The 20430-nt window shown below is 41.7% G+C and overlaps 1 long non-coding RNA gene across 1 annotated transcript in view; it reads left to right on the top strand.

Annotated features, from left to right (window-relative positions):
* The window catches only part of LOC111873318, a 153920-nt gene that overhangs the window by 2932 nt on the left and 130558 nt on the right, over positions 1-20430 (top strand). The gene's annotated exons all lie outside the window — the stretch shown is intronic.

Below are 20430 nucleotides of genomic sequence, written 5' to 3'. Positions count from 1 at the left end.
GGCGGTTAGTCGCCGGTTTCCCGCCACGACGGTCCGGGCTCGAGCCCAGGTCAAGTCATGTGGGATTTGTGGTGGACAAAGTAGCACTGCGGCAGGTTTTCTCCGAGTACTTCGGTTTCCCCTCTCAATTCTCATTCCACCAACTGCTCCACACTCATCATCTATCATCCGGGGCTGATACAGTAGTCCAGTTAGTGGCCGACGTACAGGGTTTCTCAGTCTCATTGCACCCCAAGAAAGTAAAATAGTATCGGATGGGCTTTATATGTGTGGAGCTTCTTTTACCCTAGTAACAACTTCATGTAATATACTTCATTATAAACGAGGCTCTGGAAATCGAGTCGTGACCATTTTATTAAGTATGGAAAAAAATACTACGAAAGTTTAAGTTGAATTAAGCATATTTTGAATTTATTTTTCTGCAATTAAACTCATTAACCAACCAACCAAGCCAACGAAATTGGGACCAGAGACTGGCTATCTTAGACGAGATATTTTTCGTGTTTCCCTAGTTCCACCAGGTTAATTCCAGGATTTTAACCCAAACGAGCAACAGTTGCAATTTCTGTGCCCTACCCAGTTCAACATGCACAACCGTTTGACTCTAAAAGACATAACCTAAGGAGTTACAAAGCATCGTAAGGTAAAGAAAGATGACCTAATTATTTCTAACTATTTATTGATATAAAGGTATTCTGTAATTAATTCATCAGAAGCTGAGAGGAATAGCGTCTTTTGTTTTTTGTTCGTTTTACTTCCTTCTTTATATCTTGTTTACCGATCTCAGAGCTGTTAAGTAATCACGCAAATAATTAAAGAATTGAACTCAGTTGAATTGAATATGTTTCATATAGTTAGAGTAGCACTGAGTCCATTATGTTGCGACCGACGGTCAATTCGGCCAGTGTCTGTCTTCTGTTATGGAATAAAGCACTTATCTGGAGCTTACGACCACGTTTTTATTACTGTCAGACAGTTAAGGGTTTGTTGATGTGGGGCACTCTCTCTAACGACATGACGTGTCTGTCGTTTGAAATTGCTACTGGGCATCGCCAGCGCAGTCATTCTCGGGTCCTACTTCCTCAGATTTGAGACTACCCTTTGCGTCGCCTCATGCGACTCACAGAGCTACGGTGGAGGTATTCGACCCCGCCTCCACGTGAGAATACCGTAGTCGCTGCTGCAGTTTGGTAGCTAATAACGATTGTACAAAATTAATAAGTAAGAATTTGATATACCGAACGCTTGAACCCATCTGCCCATTAGAAGGTAAGGGCTTACATTCTGGCAGAGACATTGGGATTTTTCTCTTTTCCATCAAGAATAGAACGCATGAAAACGTTTGAACATTATATTCGAAATTTAATTGCTAACCCTGCAGTGGATTCTCCTACTTGACTCCGCTCATAATTTTATGTGCACGCTGAACTTAAAATCACATCGGTCGCATAGGCACACCCTGTATTTCGCACTGGCGGGGGATGTATATCTAACGCTCTGGCATTTGGAGTGTTTCAAATCTGAGCTTGCATAACATTTTAATGAAAGAATACAGAAACGTGTGCTTACGTCTTTCCCTTTAAAGAACTTCATTTTCAGTCCGTGAACTGCTCTTTTTAATATAGGAAGAACCGTTATATTTTTTCATTGCATGTTAATAAATTATGAAAGCGAAGCACAACTTTCCTGACGGGCCCAATTACGCTGAGTAGGAACGTATGATAGGAAGCATGTTTAATGTTTGGTGGGTGTATAAAAACAAAATTTCCCCCTATACTTCCATTTCGCCATTTTCCATACTTTTTTTTTAACTTCTGACGGTCTACATGCCTCTGGCTTTCAACCTGGGAAGCTGAAGGCACAGGCTTCTTAAATCGCACCTGACTGATAGCTAATACAAAGAGAGTGCGCGGCCTTTCGCAGCTCGTACTGAGAGGTCGAGGTCTGAGGGCGGAGGCACATCGAGGAAACTGGCAACCGCAACGCAACCGCAATTTCCGAGAATTATCAGCATTAGTTGAACACATATTACTGAATGGAGCAGCGCAAATTGAGGAAACGGCAACGCAACTCACGGAAAGACTGAGAAACTCAACTTCCAGGCAACGGACCATGCCAGTCTTTTCGCAGTTACGTTGCCGCGTAGTGTCCTAGTGTCAGCTGTTCTATAACGCGCTTCTGTAATTCATTTGTTTTGATGGTACGAAAGGTTGACGAAGCTGTTAATTTTGTTTTCGTGCGGTTAATTGAGCAAGAGACTGGAATGAAATAAAGGAGTCTGGATTCAGGTTAAGTTCTTTCGAAACAGTATAAAAAACCTCAGTTTAAATTATCATAGAAGAACGGATGCGCCCAATGTTTTCTTTTCCTAAAGTTAATAATTTAAGCATCCTGTTGCATTAATATATCGTTTATATCCGTCTTAAATGCAGCGTATTACATACTCACCCTTCTTCCATATTATATGGTTCGGCTATAGACTGCCATCATCAGGTATTTTCTATCTTGCTAAAATTTTTGGACTGTATGTCAAAATTTCGTATCGCATATGAACGCGAAACTTCCTGATTAAAATAAATTTACCTTAATTGAAACAAATTAATTAACATCCAATATTTTCCTTATGGTCGTCGTCCTCTCTTCTCATATCGTCTGAACCGGTCTCAACTACCGCCATATTGTGATAGGATCAGTATTATTGTCTTCCATTGCTGAAGGTAAGTGCACGAAATTAAAAAAAATACAATCATGCATTACGTCGAACGAACATACCCACTTGAGATGACGTGAGCAACTGTTCAAACATAAGTTTTCTCAGTGTGCGCCTGCTAATCTGGAAACAAGTTGCCTGCTTGAAATCGGCGATTTTTCTCGGAAATTGCAGTTGCGTTTCAGTTGCCAGTTTCCTTGGTGTGCCCTCGCCCTAACAGCCTACCGTGGCTACTTGGCGACTCTCGAATCGGAGGAGCCGGTTTTTTAACCAACGTACCAGCAACTCAGCCAATAGACCAAGCGATGAACCGACCTGCCAACCAGACAAGCAGTAATCCAACAGACACTCTCGATCTGCAATATTTCTCTTGAACAGCTAACAGTCGCTCAACTGCTAAAATTCCCCGCGATTTTTAAAGATAGCAGGAGGGAACTTTTTGAAGGACATTATTTAATTTGCTACGCACGCAATATCACAAAGAATGTGCCGTTCATAGAATCCGTAATTTGAGAAGAAATAGGGTTGCTTTTAGATATATGTGTATATCACTCACTCATGGAACTGAACCCTTCTTGAGAAGCCGCCAATTGTGCAGCTACTGAAGTACTTCCCAGGATTTTATGGAACCCTAAGGATCCTTACCGTGTTCATAAGACCCCTCCTCTGGTCCCTATCCTGAGCCAGATAAATCCAATTCATACCATCCCATCATATCTCTCTACGATTCATTTTAATATTGTCCTCCCACCTACGTCTCGGTCTTCCCAGTGGTCTCCTTCCTTCTGGCTTTCCACCAATACCCTATATGCATTTCTTCTCCCCCATTCGTGCTACATGCCCTGCCCATCTCATCCTCCTTGACTCGATCATTCTAATTACTCTTGGAGAAGAGTACAGGTTATGAAGCTCCTCATTATGCAGTTTTCTCCAACTTCCTGCCACTTCATCTCTCTTCATTCCAAATATTCTCAACACCCTGTTCTCAAACACCCTCGGTCCGTGTTCCTCCCTTAATGTCAGACAAAGTTTCACACCCATACTATATGTATATATTACATAGGTTTAATTGTGTTATTCAAAGGAATTCGCTGTAATGAACAAGAACGTTGGAAATGTGTGAAGAGTAGGTACAAACCAAGTTTGTACTGTGTGTAGAGCTTTTGATTTGATCTCTATATTAAAGCAAATATACGGTAGAAAAGATGAAGTGTAGAGATGAAAGAACAACGTGGTTATGAGAAGGGAAAGTATAGAAAACGTAGGTATACGCCTATGCAAAATCCGAAGTTTAACAGACATATTGCACGCGGAGAAATCCTGTACAGATTGTATATGTCTCGCATTAGGGTAATTAATTAACTTTGTAGTTACACGTTGATAGAGCGAGCTTATTATTAACACTGCTTTGTCATCTGGGAGGTAATTTTGATCGATAACTGCGTGATAATATCTGAACTGAAGGTTATTTAACGATGCTATTATTAGGGTCATTAAATTGAAGAGGCTATAATGGGCTAGCCATGTAACACGCACTAGGAGATAAGATACGTGCACGGAACTATGGTTGGATAACCACAGGGAAATAGATCCCCTGGGGAGACTAGAAACAATAGGAATTGTATGCTTTTGTGTTTATTTAATGACTCTATGTCAACTGTAGTTGTCAGCAGAATGATAAATAGCTGGATAATATTATGAATGACAATTACGGGAGGATGCTATGGCGGTGTAGTTTGGTGGTAGAACTGAGGAAAATAAAGAAAAACAGAATAATCGGAATGAAGGAGTGATCATATGTTGTTTAATGACGCTGTAACAGCTGCAGCGATTATTTTTATCAGGACTATGAGAGAAAGTTATCAAAAACATTTTAAAATGCACGAAGAGGGACTCGGACCCGAGAATGACTGCGCTGGCGAGGACTGGCAGCAGTTGTAAGCGACAGACCCGTTCTCTCGTCAGAGAGAACGCCTCACATCAACAAACCCGCAACTGTCTGACAGTAGTAAATATCTGGTAGTAAGCCCCAGATGGGTACTTTATTCTAAGACAGACTGGCCAACTGACCGTCGGTCGTAACATAAGACTCGAAGCTATTAGTCTAGAGAAATCTAGAGATACTTGAAACGATGGAGTTAGACGAGTAGGAGGTTGATGTTAGATGGTCGCCAGCTTGCGAGGACGTGAACCCGGGATCAGAGGATTGTCCACTGTTGGAAGCCGCTTTCAAGCAGCGGAGTGAAGGCGGTGACTAAGAACACTAGTCCCTGTGTGACAGTGATTTGTGAAGTGTAATCACGAGAGTCAGGAGTCTTGAGACAGCGTTTAGGTAGTGCAGTTCGCGAGCCATAAGGACGTGTGTAATAGCCCTAATTACAAGATTCTAACCAGGCAACGCCTAGTTGAGTTGTGAGATAGGCGACAGCCAGCGAGGACCAGAGCCGTGGAACACGGAAAATGAGGGAGCTCCGGCGTTGGAACTATCACTAGGCGACAACCGGTGAAGATATACAGCAGACCGAAAAGTTTTAGTGCATGCTGAGTGAACTGTAGAATGTGTGAATTACTGAGAGCGCTAATTGTAATTATGAACTGCACGTGTTCCGTAAATCCGATTACCAATCAAAATCCCATCTGTAATCACTCAGTCACGTGATAATACAATTCTTTTCTACGACGTATCGTTTAGCTTAGATATGGTCGGAAGGACTGACGTTTGACACACACACACACACACACACACATATATATATATATATATACAAACAGACTCCATGGTTTTAGTCCACAAGCGAACTATATCGACCGAGCGACCGCCGCTTGTCGGCGAAGTTAATGCCAACTTCAGCGGATAGAGGGTGTCGCGTGGTCAGCCCAACGAATCCTCACGACCGTTAATCTCGGTTCTCTAGACCGGAGCCGCTATTTCCTTGAAATAGCTCCTCAGTTATCCTCACGAGGCGGAGTGGACCCCGTTCCAGACCCACTACTTCTCAGAAACTCTGGTATCACCGGGAATCGAACCCGGCACCTCTTGATCTGTAGCCAGGAACTCTGACCATTAGATCACAGAAGCGGTCGACATATATATATATGACTTGACCATGCAGATAAACTTGCATTGACGATCCAGTTACTGTTGTTTCTATATGTGAAGCTTACATTTGTCATCGCTGGACTCTTCGACTTGCGTCATTTTCGCGATATTCAGAACACAACTCTTGAGAGGCAAACCTTACAAAGGAAATTTGCAGTCCCACACTAGAACTACGAGTATTTTGAAATATCACACACATTAGACTGTAGTACACTATTAAGAATAGTTCCAATACACCACGGAACAATGTTATGACAGAAAATAAATACTAAACCACGGAATTCAGTATTATAATGCAACCACTTTTTTTTTTTTACTGTGGTTACTATAAAATAGGCCGCGCCATAGCTCAAGCAGTTAGTCGCTGGCTTCCCATCGCGGCCGCCCGGGTTCGATCCCGGGTCTGGTCAGGTGGGATTTGTGGTGGACAAAGTGGCGCTGGGTCAGGTTTTCTCCTAGTACTTCGGTTTCCCCTGCCAATCTTCATTCCACCAATTGCTCCACAATCATCCTCACCTATCATCTGGGGCTGGTACAATAGACCAGAAGTGGCCGCAGTACAAGGGACTTAGTCCCACCCCACTAGCAATAAGAAAATACTATAAAATATACGAAGGTCGCATATTAACTCTCGTCATGGTACCAGCGCTGTCCTTATGGAGGAGAAAGCTGAGAAGGAAACTACTTGGGCTCAGACCCATACATGTAACAAAGTTTTTTCCGGGAATTGTCTCTCCAAGTGATTGTGTTTTTGGACAATATCCACATTCCTGTTTCTTTTTTTTTCTTATTTAAAACAACGTTTCAGAGAATGGATTCTGTCTCCGTCTTCAGCTAAACACCTACTCAGTTAGGTCCAATCGATGGAGCTTGTCCTTTCCTAAGAGTTAGAGTTGGTCTTACCTGAAGACGGATACAGAATGAAGTCTAAGAAACGTAGTTTAGAACAAAAAACAGGACTATGGATAATGTCCAAAAACACAGTAAAGTAAAAAGTAAAGCCATCCCTGTACCAGGCCATGAAATCCCATATGGTTGTGAGACGTCGAGGCTCCCACATTTTCTCTAGAATATCGGCTCACAGATGGCGGTAAGGTTGTTAGCCTTACGCTCCGGCCACGCTTTACTCGCCAGAAAAAATATTTAATTAATTCCTGGTACTCATTTCAGTTAGAGGCTAAGTCGACCCCAAGGCCATAGGGCGGCCGGAAGGATTAGGTCAATTGAAAAAAAAATCCAATGACCTCATCGGGACTTGAACCCGCAACTTTCCGGATTGTAACATAGTGCCTCAACCAACTACGCTACCGTGTGCCCCCTCCAAAAAACACACTAAATTTGTTAATATGCGATCGTTACATATTTTAAAACATCTTTCGTGTTTGCTATTTTTTCCCACGACGCCCCAGTTTGGAGAAACCCGGCGGGGGGGATACATTTACATGGACGGACTTCGGCCATTTTATGCATGAATAAATAGCGGCACAAATTCATACAGATGTGAGGGACTGTTAGGATAATTACGGTGGGAAAACTGAGGAGAAAACGAGAAGGCAAAATTATACTGGATTTCAGTCAATTACAATGTAACATTTTAAGGATTGAACTGTCGCAATGTACTGTCCAATGGTGGGTTTCAGTTTGAGTGATGTTGAAATTTTTGGTTGTCTTACCGTGTATGACCGTGTATGTACCTAAATTGCCGATCACAGTGGCCGCGCGACGTAAGGTATGAACAGTCTTCGCCAACTTGAATACTAGAGTCGTTGGTTCGAATCCCACTCGAGGCATGGATGTCTATGCGTTTATTGTGTGTCTGTGTTGTTTTTGTGTATAGGTAGCGGCCTTGAGACGGAGTTATCGCTCGTTCAAGGAGTCCTACCGACTGTGTATAGAGTTCAGAGACTGAAAAACGGCCAATGTTCAACAAAGGGCTATAGTTTCTTAGAGAGATAGAATAGATAGATAGATAGATAGATATATCTAAAATAGAAAACTGCTTTTTATACATTTATTCATATGTTATATTCTTACAGTTTGTTTCACTTCCCAGAAAAATCTGAGATGAAAAGGGCTAGATTAATTAAAGAGACAAAGAAACATTGTAATTAAAGTTATTCGGAAAGGGAACCATAGAAAATTCTTTTGCCTCTGGCTGGAGATCTTTGAGTTTTGCCTTTTGCTTCTATTCAGCTCACACAGTCAGAGAGGTGTTTGAAGAAAACAAAATAGTATGGAGAGGAAGAGAAGCAGTGTAATAATGACCTACTCGTAATTAGGAACATCTCAAATTAGTGGCGGAAAATAAAACTTCAAAGAAAGTAAGAAGTAGTGAAAGACATGACGCAAAGGCTGAGCGGGAAGCCCGCTTGTTACGTGTCTCTTTCACGGCAGTGCGAAAACATAACAGCTCTATGCCTGTCAGTTGGTAACTTGATTGTTTAATGTTCGTGATATCGACGGCAATGGGTAATGGAAGAGTGTGCGAAAGGCACATACGTTACTTTTCTACCTAATAAGATTTTTTTATTCCTTGGCACTACAGCCCCAGTGGGCCTAGGCCTACCTCCATGAACTCCGTTCACTTCGGTTTTTCTAGATTTTACACATTCGGTAGGACTCCTTGGCGGGTGATCAGCTCGTCGCAAGGCCTCTACCTGTAGACAAACACAGAAAAACGCACATAACATCCATGCCCTGAGTGGGATTCGAACCCACGATCCAGGTTTCCAAGCGAATGAAGACAGTGCATGCCTTAGACCGCTCGGCTACCGTGACCAGCACCCAATAAGATATAGTCACGTGTATCCGTGACTAAGACGCGGTTTTGAATTGGTAATTGGATTTATTGTAAACTTACAGGCTGTAACTACAATATAATTATAACACTATTGCTGATTTAAATAATGTACAATCACTCTACACCAGGCATGTCAAACTCAACTTGTACAGAGGGCCGCCTCAGCCCTATAAATAATAGTCCAGGGCCGCACTTCAAAATAGAAATACATTAGATTTTGATACAAGAAAATTTAATTCTATTTATTATTTAGGAATAATTTCAATATAATTACCTAAAGTCACATATCTTACAGTTTTAAAAAGCAAGAGAATGCCATTTTTGACAAGTATCAAACAGCTTTTCAATATGTAAAAAGAGAGATTACATAAGAAATTATGTTAGAAATAGCAAAACATTGAATTTCGTGCAGCCTGCTAATTTATGTCTGCGTGAGACTTCTTGTTTTCTGGTCTGTTGGAAAATTGTCTTTACAAAAAATATTTCTATTAAAATTTTAATATCAATTAGCTCTAAAAGTTGAGGGGCCTCGTGCGGCCCGCGGGCCGCATGTTTGACACGGCCGCTCTACACTAATCTTCTCAATATATCTGCACTAATTCAGAACGCACAACCCCTACATGTGATAATATTTTACTCTAATCTGTCTCTTTAAAATATTGTAATTAGACTTTGTAAATTAGATTTGTTTAGATTGAGTAGCGATTAGGGTCTTGCCCTGACGTTCAAGTAGAAGTTAAATTCAAAGCAGACGAGATGGAGGGGTTTACAATTCTGCACTTCTTGAGGACTGCGTCTCTAAGGGTGAAATTAGACGTTATCAAAAGGCTTTGATGTTGAGGATTGCATAGGATGTTATTGCTCTTTAGTTAAATCAGGAACTCGTAAACTGAAGGATGTGACAAGAACCTCGGATGTTTTCAGCTTCTCCCTTTATGCAAATATTAATTTTAGATGAATTAAATCTAATTATAAAATGTTAAAAGTACAGACAGAGTAAGAACAGAAATAGTCTGATAGTTACGTAGTGTATTTGTATTGCATCTTAACTTCTATACTCTTTCTAAAGGAAAGGGGCATCTTTCAAGGGATCTTAACCATTTCATCATCATTGAAGTGGTTAGGTCACAGTGATATCAGGACCCTCTATCAGAAAAACGAAGGACCTGTTGAAATTAAACAGAGATAAATTAAGATGGGTGGTAGGATTACTTACTGGACACTGCCACCTAAAAGGACACAGGTCTTCTTGACTGACATTTGAGGCCACGGACCCAGCGTTCGAACTGGCGAAGGCATATCCTGCCTTAGGCCGCACGGCCAGTGCGATAGGCTGAATCATAAAAGCTAGTAAAGCTATCCTCAAACCAGGCCTTGAAGGCCCATAGGGTTGTGAGACGTTGAGGGTCCCACATTGTCTAGACACTCTAGACCAGTGGTTCTCAACGTTTATGAGACCGCGGTCCAGTAAGTTCTTTCTTTATAAGACGAGGGCCCAGTCCCAACAAATTTACTCGTAAATACCTTTCCAGTTTTGTTAAAGTTCATGCATTAAGCTAACTATAAAATATTTATTCATGAAAAATGCTTAGAAAATGAAAATGACAAATTCCAGAAGATCCTCTCGCGGCCCAGTATAATTGATGCCAGGGCCCACTACAGGGCCGCGGCCCGGCGGTTGAGAAGCACTGGTCTAGACAATCGGCTCAAAGATGGCGGTAAGGTTGTCAGCCCTACGCGCCGGCCGCGCTTTACTCCCCAGGAAAATTATTTAATTAATTCCTGGTACTCATTTCTGTTAGAGGCTGAGTAAACCCGAGGGCCTAGTGCGGGTGAACTGGAAAAAAATCCAATGACCTCATCGGGACTTGAACCCGCGACCTTCCGGCTTGTAGCATAGCTCCTCAACCACTACACTACCGCGTGCCCCAGGCTGAATCATATGTAATCATTATTAAAGTTTCAATGACAGGCAGAGGGATCTGTGTTTTTACATTTTTCTTTATGCTTAATAGATAAAGAAACATATGACATTTGGTATACATGTTAATTCAGCAATAAGTATTTGTACATTGGGAAAGATGAGAGGAAAAGTACTTCATTAATTGTTTATTAATAAACGATTTTTCAACTGAATGCCTTATGTAGAAAATTATGGCCAAAGAATGATAGGACAATTTGTGAATAATAAATTGAAAATGGTATTGAAGGAAGCGGTCACGGTCTAATTTAAATTGATACACTGGTATTTGCCTGGAAAAACTGCGAAGAACCACGGGTCGGCGGGAACATTTCAGAGGACGCTGGGCCATCCAGGCGTCTTATCTTGGTCTCATTGATTTTACGTTTCCATTTTATGAATCACTCCTTAGAGAGAGTAACAGTTTTGCTGCATTTCCTTTGTCCCGCATAACACGAAGCTTGCATCAATCTCCCCTCCCCCCATTACTGACCTTAAAGCTTTTTTATTGTGTCCATAAATCTGGTGCACCTCCCTGCCTTCCTAACGAGAATCAGCTGGCTGTGCTAAACTGCCTCTCGGACTTGACACATTGGGTTCTGCTGTACCACGTGATGGATTCGTCCGCTTGAGGATTGCATCTTCATATATGCAGAGTTTATTATGTGAAAGGGGGATAGGTTAGCTCTGAATTGAAACAGGCGAAAGAGTTGACCCATGAGGGGTGAAGAAGAAAAGGAAGAGGATAAATTTTTGTCGCCTATTTCCTTCCTGTTGGGGCTGCTACGAGCTCTAAATTAATAATTATAGCCCGATAATTTATAATTAGAATGATCAAGTCGAGGAGAATGAGGTGGACAGGGTATGTAGCACGAATGGGGGAGACAAGGAATGCATATAGGATATTGGTGGGAAAGCTAGAAGAAAAGAGACCACTAAGAAGACCAAGGCATAGGTGGGTGGACAGTATTAAAATGGATCTTAAAGAGATAGGATGGGAGAGTAGGGATTGGATTGTTCTGGCTCAGGATAGGAACAAGTGGAGGGCTCTTGTGAACATGGTAATGAACCTTCGGATTCTATAAAATGCTGGAAAATTCTTGAGTAACTGCAGAATTGGCGGCTCCTCAAGGTAGGGCTCAGCTCCATGAGTGAGTAAGTAAGTAAGTAAGTAAGTAAGCCCAATAATTTAATTATCGGTTTCCATGAAACTTGGTCCATGTTGAGAAATTTATTCTTATAATAGTCACTCAGCTGATCAAGAAATCCAGAGATCTTAACGAGTACGAGGCTGTGAGGTTCTCTTGGCATGTGGCGTAATGTATTCTGGTAGGTATTTGTCGATGTTTCGGAGAAAAATACTGCCTCTTTATTCAGGTTCAAAGAATAATCGAAGGAAATAGTGGGCGGAACTGAGAAGATGGCCCTCGTGCCACTGGTTAATATCCCGAATAAGCATTTCATTTATTTCCTTTCCGGACCACGCTGTCAGGACCACGTCATCTCATTAGGAGGTGTCCTTTGTCGAGGAACAAAAGAGGCAGAATTTTTAGAATCAGAGTCTTGTTTCTTTGCCTCTTGTGGTGCTTGACAGACACAAGCTGACATCTGTATAGTGATATAGCGGCCATAATTATACCATTAGACTTTATCTTAGGGGAGTGAAATTCTCCTATTGTTGTATCTGAAGGGAATTCAGGAAGGCAGAACTTGTTAAAAAATAATTTTAACAAGACAGCCCTTCTCTTCTACAGAAATAACGAAGGTTGTCGGAGGTTTTCTTGTTTTGTTCATACGATATAGGCTATAATTGATTTGATTTAAAACTTAAAATAATGGTAACTTTTTCTTGGGCTTAATTAAGCACCGTACCATGAAGACATATAAGGAAGTGGAGGTATAGCTCCATCATTCTTAACCTTGGTACTAGATGGAGGTGAGTGGTTATCTTCACGTCCCTACCGCCTTACCCCCAGGAGCAGTACTGGACGTTATGGAGAAGAGAAAATCTCTTTCCTCTTTAGGGAATCGAGCCACGATTCCTCGGTCGTGCGGTCCATAGTCTGTTCGCTATAACGGCTGAGATATCCCGGCTCCATGATTTGATTTAAAAGTAAAACTTGAATACATATTTTGTGGAAATCTTCATGGATATACAGGATGTTCAAGGAGGAAAGGTCGACCGCGCCATAGCTCAAGTGGTTAGTGGCTGGCTTCCCACCGCCGCGGCCCGGGTTCGATCCCGGGTCTGGTCAAGTGGGATTTGTGGTGGACAAAGTGGCGATGGGGCAGGTTTTCTCCGAGTACTTCGGTTTCCCCTGCCAATCTTCATTCCACCAATTGCTCCACAATCACCCTCACCTATCATCTGGGGCTGGTACAATAGGCCAGAAGTGACCGCAGTACAAGGGACTTAGTCCCACCCCACTAGCAATAAAAAAAAAGAAGGAATGGTCAATATTTTGGGAGGTCATAATATCGGTCATTCTAAGCATATATGTACATAAGTCCTATTCCGAAAGGTTTCCGAGATAGAGTCATTTTATTGTACAATTCCAAAATTGATAAGAAAGAGATTACCTACTGTTTCTAATACCGATATTTATTGTTTAAATGACAAAGTGTATACAGTTTAATTTTATTCATTCATCAGTGGCTGTAAAGCCTTTTGTTGGATCCTGGTCGCTTCTTCGGTTTCATAATCTGTTTACACAGCCGATAGGACTGGTTGGACGAGTGTTCAACCTCTCGTAAGGTCGCTACCTACACAGGACAACACAAACAGAATAAAGGCACACAGATGTCTATGTCTCGAGTGGGATTCGAACCCACGATTCAAGCGTTCGAGCGGAAACACGGTTTATGCCTTAGACAGCGAGGCCTCTGTGATCGGCACAACCTACATCAATAATACTAATTTTATAATTATTTCTTATCCGAATATATTACAAAAGTGATAAATTTGATTTTGTTTTCGAAGTTGCTGGGGAACGGCTAGCCTGACTGAGCCTCTGGTCACTTACATCGCCTCAGACCGACTGTCGACTTCTGTCGACTCACAGATGGCGACAAGATTGTTAGCCTTACGCGCTGACCGCCGTTTACCCCCAGGAATATTCCTCATATTCATTTCTGTTAGAGACTGAGTCGATCCCAGGGCCATAACGCGGCTGGAAGGATTACGTTAATTTAAAAAGTTCCAACTACCTCATCGGGACTTGAACCCACGACCTTCCGACTTGTAGCGTGAAGCCTCAACGAACTACGCTACCGCGTGCCCGAATCTCTGGTGTAAGAGAATTACGTAATTTATTCGTTGTCTTCATGCAAAGGTCAGGGTCTCTGGCTTAAGGCTGTAGCTCGTAGTAACAAGAAGAATCGCACAGAGAGGGTGATGAATGAAGGAGAGTGTGAAAGAGAGATATGTAGTGCGGCAAATTGAGGAAAATTACGGAGAAGAGGAGCACAAAGCAGAATAAATCGTTGGGAAGGTGTATATAGGACAGGTTGTTTAGCAGGGTTTTGTAGGAGGGAAGAGATTGGCGGTGAAAACATTTCCAGCACTAATTGTGGTTTATGCTGTATTTCTTTTCAACATATTTAGATGCATTGTATACTTAGTTTTAGGTTTGTGTTTTCTTTATTCCACAGCGATGGGTATACAATATGGCGCCTATAAAGTATCATGGCGGAAGAGCGAAATAACAAGGATTATATTACGAAAACTACAAGCAAATTTCGTTATAATTTACTTTAGAATTCAGTTACAATTAAAAAGAAACAGTACGCAAAATGGCAGTAGAGGGCTAAAGTAATATAATTTACTGTTTGCTTTGCAGTTCTAATTTCCTTACTTACTTACTCATGTAGCTGAGTCCTCCTTGAGGAGAAGTCAATTCTGCAGCTACTCAAGAATTTCCCAGAATTTTATTGAACCCGAAGGTTCATTACCGTGTTCACAAGAGCCTTCCACTGGTCCATATCCTTAGCCAGATCGATCCAATCCATACCATCAGATCCTATCTCTCTAAGATCCATTTTAATATTGTCCGCCCACCTACGCCTTGGTATATTTCATGCTTGGCTTTCCCACATGCATTCCTCGTCTCCCCCATTCATGCTACATGCCTTGTCCATCTCGTCCTCCTTGATTTGATCATTCTAATTATACTTGGAGAAGAGTACAAGTTATGTAGCTCCTCATTATGCAGTTTTCTCCAACCTCCTGTCACTTCATCCCTCTTCGGTCCAAATATTCTCCTGAACACCCTGTTCTCAAACACCACCAGTCTGTGTTCCTCCCTTAATATCAGAGACCAAGTTCCACGCCATAGAGAACCGCAGGCAAAATTATAGTTTTCTATATTCTAATTTTTATGTTTTTGGACAGCAGCCGAAAAGACGAAACATTATGTACTGAATGGTAACAAGTTCGGTTCGACCTTAAATTTTCAGTTTTTTTTTTTTTTCAGGTTATAAATGTATCTAAATCTTCAAGGCATGAGGGCTCCATATTCACTATTAAATTGAGCAAAATCACAACAGAGATTAGAAGAAAACCATTACATATTTTGTATCACCGATCTCCAACTATTCATGTTTCAGACACTTTATCCTTGTTTTATCTATTCCACAAATTGCGGAGATAGAACCATAAATATATTACGATATGCTACATAGATAATCGTATGCTCACATAGAATGGATTGTCTATAGACGGGGTTTTGGATTGGATGTTGGATCCATTGACATATACATAACTCATAACTACAAGCAGTTACACCGCCGTAGCTTAAGTTTTTATAGCCTCCTTTATCTCCAACTGCCGTTACCTGGTAACGGCTTCTAATGGTGGAGATTCTTCATCTTCCCCGCTGAAGTCCTCTCTGAATGACAGCTCCCCTACAACTGACTTTTTTCTTCACATATTCCCAGAAAGAACTGACTTCTTTGCCCCATTTTTCTTCCTCATAACCCTTCGGTACGGTCCGTGCAGGCAAAACAGTTCATGCTCGTATCCATTTCTGTTGCTGTGGGGACTTTTTTACTGAACCGTTCCATAGCAGCGGCCGTCTATTCTTATTAAGAATCTGCTACTTCACAACGGACGTCGTTCCGTTGTCGCGGCCGTTGCCAAGAAACGAATGATTTTCAAAGCCGTTCCGTAGCAACGGTTGTTCCTCTGGCTTCACAGTTCTTTTTTGAGCGAATTTGTCACAGTATTATGTGCGGCATTTTCCATTGTGGAAGTACAGTATAATCCTAAATTATTGTTGAGTAGCCGTGGCCTATAATTTTCAAAATAAAACTGCTTACGGAATATGAAAGTGTAACTCAGAAAGTTTTTTATGGCAAGATTGTACTCGCCGCATTGATATCTAGTAGAGAATATGACGTCATACCACAATGGCGACTGTTTAAGAGAAAGCCACGAAGTAATTTAGAATCACTCTAATATCTAGTACAGCCATACACAATTTTTCGAAAGTCGATTCTGCTTCCGCATTCAGATGATGTTTTCTCATTATGTAGTCAGATTCTGTTATTGTAATTTGTAATTATTTTATTTAATTTTGATATTGACCGCCTCTGTGGTCAAGTGGTCAGAGTTTCTGGCTACAGATCCAAAGGTCCGGGTACAATTCCCGCCGCTACCAGATTTGCTGAGAAGTAGTGTGTCTGGAAGTGGATCCACTCAGCCTCGTGAGAATAATTGAGGAGCTATTTCAAGGAAATAGCGGCTCTGGTCTAGAAAACCGAGATTAACGGCCGTGAGGATCCGTTGGGCTGACCACGCGACACCATCTATCAGCTAAAGTTGGCACTAACTTCGCCGACAAGCGGCATTCGCTCGGTCGGTATAGTTCGCTTGCGGACTACAGGCGACGGAGTTTTTTAAGTTTAAGATTAATGCCAAAAATGGGTTGGAACTTGTAGTTATCGGATACCGCCTCGTGGTCTCATGGGCATCCTACTAGACTAACACTTGGGTGGGTATTTTGATTCTTCTTGCAGATATAGGGGCTATTTCTAAATGCACCCACTCACGATTTGTTAGTCACATGCGCTACCTGCAAAATATGGCAGACATTCGGATCCTTTTTCTCTTTGATGAGTACCGACTGTGCCAAGCGGATACAAAAGAGCATTAGAACGAGCTGCACACTACTGGGGTGGGGGCTGGGTGGGCTTTCAAATATTTGTTGAGTCTGTCGGGACGAGAAATTTTCTAGATGTAACATAGTGTATTTGACAGACCCTTGAAGGCAAGTTTTAACTGTATTTACACAGCTATATTCGTTACAAGGATTTATGTGAGTTCAGTGTTCAGCCTCAGAGAAATCTGCCTCGCTCATCCATTTCAGTTAATTCAGACAGAAAACAAGCCACAAGGACAATAAAAATATAAAACCTATGTGGACCGAGATTGAAAAAGTCAGTTCTATGATACAACGAATCTTGTGTTCAGAAGTTATCCAGTTCGAAGGCCACGCCATAGCTCAAGCGGTTAGTCGCCGTCTTCCCACCGCTGCGGCCTGAGTTCGATCCCGGGTCTCTTCAAGTGGGATTTGTGGTGGACAAAGTGGCGCTGGGGCAGGTTTTCTTCGAATACTTCGGTTTCCCCTGCCAGTCTTCATTCCACCAAATTCTCCACGATTATATCACTTGGGGCAGGTACTATAGGCCAATCAGTGGCCGCCGTGCCGAGTGGACCCAGCTGGACTCCACCCCCCACTAAGCGAATTAAACTAATTATTATCCAGTTCGAATCTCAGATCGTGAAATAGATAATGCTGAAAGTCCATATTGAAACAAGGGACTGGAATAACAAAAACAAATGTCCACACGATAAGAAGGACACAAAACACTCTAAAGATAAAAAAAAACAATCACGACGTCACATTGCAAAGACAAGGAAAACACACAAAGACTAATAATAACATTATACATGAATATGACAAAAACTTACAGAAACATAACAGCGAACCCCGGAAGCTAAACACCACCTACATTAAGCGATAAATGGATATATATTTTTTTCACTTTTTTTCCCGTTAATTATACAATATGGCCTTACAGACCGCCTCTGTGGTCTAGTGGTCAGAGTTCCTGCCCACAGATCCAGAGGTCCCAGGTTTGATTCTCGGCGCTACCAGATTTTCTGAGAAGTAGTGGATCTGGAACGGGGTCCACTCAGCCTGTTGAGGTAAATTGAGGAGCTATTTCAAGGAAATAGCGGCTCCGGTCTAGAGAACCGACATTAATGGCCGTGGGGATTCGTTGCTCTGACCACGCTACACCTTCTATCCGCAAAAGTTGGCACTAACTTCGCCGACAAGCGGCGGTCGCTCGGTCGGTATAGTTCGCTTGCGGACTCAAATCACGGAGTTTGTTTTTTGTTTTTCTTTTGAGTGTCTCTTGTGTTCCTGATTTCGGATGGAAGTGTCCTTTGTTGATTAGCCATCGAAACGTTTTAGAAAGTTGCATTGAAATTACATTGAAAGTGTACCATTATTGATATTGTATCGTAGCTACATATTGTGTTGAAATTAGACTCACAGAATAACCACCCACTACAGAACAGTCAACAGCACAAAATTATCCATCACAAGAACATAAAATGAAAACAACCAGGAAGAATTCCACCACCAGAACACAAAACTGATTTACGAAAAAGAAGACAAAAGGCACAGTTCTTTACAAGTACACACGAGCCATCTGTGAGAAACCACATCTCTGTCTACAAAAAGCCAAAAGGTAAGGTAAAGCTATCCCTGTAACAGGTCGTGAAGGCCCATAGGGTTGTGAGCCGTCGAGTCTTCCACATTGTCTCAAGACAATCGGATCACAGATGGCGGTAACGTCAGCCTTATGCGCCGGACGCCATTTACCGCCCAGAAAGATTTCTGGTACACATTTCTATTAGAGGCCGAGTCGACCCCCTGGCCATAGTGCGATTGGAACGATTGGGTAAATTGAAAAACTCACCTCATCTGGACTCGACGCGCGCCCTTGTGGCTTGTAGCATAGTGCCTCAGACAACTATGCTACCGCGTACCAAACCAATATAAAACAAAGTAAATATGTCTGTAGAAAGAAGGGGCGCGTTGTAGAGTGATTGGTTAACGTACTATGCTACAAGCCGGAAGGTTGTGTGTTACAGTACCGATGATGTCATTAGAGTTTTGAAATTGACATGATACTTCCATACGCATTTTGGCCCTGGGGTCGACTCTGCCTGTAACAGAAATGAGTACCAGGAATCTTCCTGGAGGTAAAGGGCGGCCGGAGCGTAAGGCTGACAAACTTACCTCCATCTGTGAGCCGATTGTTCAGAAAATGTGGGAGTCTGGACGTCTGAAGCATGGGCCTCCACGTCTTGTTACAGGGATAGCTTTATGTATGTATTACCTATTGGAAGAAAAAAATTTTTTAAGAAAGACATCGGAATTAAATAAAATGTTAACAATTCGGTACGGTCCGTGCAGGCAAAACAGTTCATGCTCGTATCCATTTCTGTTGCTGTGGGGACTTTTTTACTGAACCGTTCCATAGCAGCGGCCGTCTATTCTTATTAAGAATCTGCTACTTCACAAGAATAACAAGAATATAACATATCAAAGCCGACGACACAGAATATACCCACTGTAAAGTAGTGCAGCCAGCAATGAATGTGAACACCTGATAATAGTCGAAAGCCCCAAAATATGTAATGGAAAATTAACATATTGTGTACCTACGCAGGAACTGTGTAATACAATGTTTTCTCATTAATGTAACGAAGTGTCACGACCATTCAAAACAGCAGTTTTAAATAACGTTTTTATATTTCATTTTTCTTATTTTTAGATATGAGATATGAAGACAACATTTATTAAGGGAAATGTTTGAAATTGAAGGGGAAATGTTCAACAGATGGGAGGCTGCCCTGTCCGCTGTGGGTCATTCATTTTACGTTTCGTGTCAGACCATATGTACTGACATGAACTTGCCGTTTCTTCTAAAAACATCAGATATCGGAAAAATCGGAAAATTGATTTTACTCTCTTACTTCAATTTCTTTAGGTTCCACTTCTTTTTTAGACAGAAGAGAAGTAGAGAAAGAGTAGTACACTGAAATACCAAAGGAAAGGGGGGGCTGACTGGAGTGACTCAAGAACTTAGGTGGAAAACAAAAGACAGAATCGGGAAAGAAGTGTCTTTCCCTTACTCCTCTGTTCTTTCGCTGCTGATTCGGCGGGAAGCTTGGTGCTGCCCATTTCTCTTCCACTTCTAGTGGTACTTCAGTGTGGTCAAGCATTGAACATCGTTCGATTTCTTTTCTTATCTACGGTCATTACTATTATCTACAGGGCGACACAAGAAATAGTTAGGCAGGTCGCCTAAATAAACAATTTTCAAATTATTGTATTGTGACGTATAGGCTTGTTGCTAGGCAACTACTCGGTAAACACATACGCGCGGGAGCCACCGCGTGTAAGGCAGTATGCATTAAGTGTGGTTTGATTCATCTTAATTAAAAAAAAACACATCTAAAAAATCAGTATAATATTTGAAGAGAAAAATTCTTAAATTTCATCTTCATTTCAGCCGGAAACTATGTCAGCGATCCTTCATCTTTCCGTCTTTGAGGGGCCAATCATACAGAAACCAGCAAGTGTCAACATGCTAATTGCTTGTTCGCCTGTCACTATCATTTGCAATGCAAATTTCTCTGTGATTTGGAGCTGATGCTAACTTGGAACATGACATTCCACACAGTATGCACAGAATTACAACGAGAAAGGGAAGAGAAATATATCAAGGAAAAATTAATATTTTAATATATTCGCGTCAGTAAGAGCAAGCTTTGCTAGTCA

This window comes from Cryptotermes secundus, unplaced genomic scaffold, assembly GCF_002891405.2.
Source record: "Cryptotermes secundus unplaced genomic scaffold, Csec_1.0 scaffold223, whole genome shotgun sequence".
Lineage (NCBI taxonomy): Eukaryota > Metazoa > Arthropoda > Insecta > Blattodea > Kalotermitidae > Cryptotermes > Cryptotermes secundus.
This window is presented reverse-complemented; position numbering and strand designations above follow the sequence as displayed.